Raw genomic sequence first — 2527 nt, forward strand, 5'->3', positions numbered from 1 at the left:
AGTCTGAACTAAGAGGATTCTATCATCAACAAGTCCGTTAAGCACAAAGTTTTGAACCGATGACTGTTCGCCACCGACTTAATATAAACCTAAAGGGTTCTAGGTCACGGGCATCTACCCCTTCATCAAGCCCGCCAAAGCTAAAAGCAAAGGGCATAGGCATACAAATCTTCTGACAAGTTAGTAAAGATAAATCAGATAACCTTTCAACAAGTGTGCCACTTAGAGCATTAGACAGAAGGAATCAAAATCTCAAGACTCAAGCCAAAGCCGTGGAATGAGCATCCTGGATGATACCTACAAATGTCCCTAAAACTGGGGGCATTTTAAATATTTATTTTGGTCAATATCGCGCTGTATTCTAAGATCCCCAAATAAATATTTAAAATTTTGCCAAGATACAACCAGTTGATAAAAGAATGTTGAGCATATATAAAAAGGTATAAATCAAAGCAAAAATGTTGTCGAAAGAAAGCGAAGTGGTGGCAATGATAACTAGCAATGTCAATTTACAAAGTCATGCTCAAGAGACCAAAGTACGAAGTGTTATATCACTATCCTATGAGTCCCCACGGAAGCCAACATGTCAACTGCCTATAGACTCATCTAAAGATCTATAAAGAAAAAAGTAGTGTGACATCCAAAAAAGTTTTTGGAGATCCACTAAATAAAAACATTAGCTTGACATCCATTCGAACTCTTGGAGATCTGTTAAATTGAACCATTGTGTGACATCCATAGGGAATATTTGGAGATGCACAAGGTCAATCAACATACAACAAACGTGATTCGCTTTAAGTGCATACCACATTTGTTGGGGGGCATTTGTTGACCCCTATGCCTCAAACCATGCTAGAAAGGACCTAAACTGGTGAATAAAGCAATACACGCCTTGGCACCGCACGTCACTTGAAGGGTCAAACGACCTTTGATTGTCAAATGGATGGCGTCGTTGTGATCATGACGTTGAATTCTGCTAGATCGAGGCCCCTCGCAATCGAATCAGACGAGATCAATTAAAAGGGACGGCTGACACCTGAAATTAAATTACGAATCTGATCAAACGACGTTGGATCAATGAACAGACTTCGTCATTGTGTCCAGAACGTTGTCAACCTATAAAAACTACATTTCGTTTATTCAATTCGAAGTATTCGGATTAGTGGCATGTATCTCGAGGCAACAACACGAATTTCGAGGAAAATCAGCCTCGTCGCTATTCAAGTGATGTCCGTTCGCAAAGTAGATTTCGCCAATGCGACCAGAATATTGTGAGTACTCAAGAACTACACTCTATGTTCAATTTGAAGCATGTGGAATGGTGTCACAAACTTCGAGACAAAACATGCATATAGAGGAGAATAGGCCTCGACATTGTCCAAATAAAGTTCGATCGTGAAATAGACTCCGCCACTGTGTTTAAAACATCCCAAATACTTAAGAATGACATCAAATTTGTGCAAATTAAAATATGAAAGGAGGTTGACACACATCCCGAGGCAAAGCGCAAATTTCAAGGAAAATGTTGCTCGATGCTACTAAAATGATGATTGACAAACGGACTGCATCGTTATGTCCGGAACACCTTCGATTTTTTAAATGCAACGCTAATTTATTCAAATGAGGTTGTGCACGCAAATCAAGGCAGTTCCAAAGTGACAATGTGCATTCCAATGAAATTAGGCCTCGGCATCACTCAAACGATGTTTAATCACAAAACGGATTGCGTCGTTTCGACTGAAACATCGACAATATCCTAAATCTACTATTAATTTATATAATTTTGATATTCAACGAATTCTACACGTTAAGTGTGGTATTCGACATATAAATTGTCACGATCTGGCTCGGCTAGCCCGATTTAACGGGGCGGGAACATTCAGTTGTACAGATAAAGCATATAAAACATGAATAGTTTCATTAAATACCTTAATAGTAGTAAAAAAAAATCATCCAGAAACATGAAAGAGCACTAATAACTTCAAAATTAAGAGAGTTCATACTACTCATCACACACAACTACTAAAGCTTTCAAAACACAATTACATAAACTCAAAATCACTGTTCTTTACTTAGGTACAAACTTAAACTCACAAACTGCACAAGAACAAACTCAAAGACTCAAACTGAAAGCATAAAAGAGAACCTTTCCTTCAGAGGTCCTCTACGACGATATGTGTACGGTCGTCGTGCAGCCATCACTTATATCCTGAAAAATATTTCAAACGCAGGATGAGCTTACTCACTCAGCAGGTAATTCATAACTCAGATAAATTCATAAGATGCATATAACAAAAACTTCTATAATTGAATTTATTTTATATCATTTGTAAATTAAAACATTTGAATTTGCATTCTTACTTCCATTATTCCTTTCTTTAACATTTCATCATTTTCATTCTTTCCTTTCACCTTTTTCATATGAAATCCAAATGCAAAAATGCTTATGCTAAATGTATACATCCGTCCCGGAAGTACCCTTGTTCGTACTGATCAGGTATGCAGTCAAATTTTGGTCATTTTCTTT

Source organism: Dendrobium catenatum, unplaced genomic scaffold, assembly GCF_001605985.2.
Source record: "Dendrobium catenatum unplaced genomic scaffold, ASM160598v2 fragScaff_scaffold_291, whole genome shotgun sequence".
Lineage (NCBI taxonomy): Eukaryota > Viridiplantae > Streptophyta > Magnoliopsida > Asparagales > Orchidaceae > Dendrobium > Dendrobium catenatum.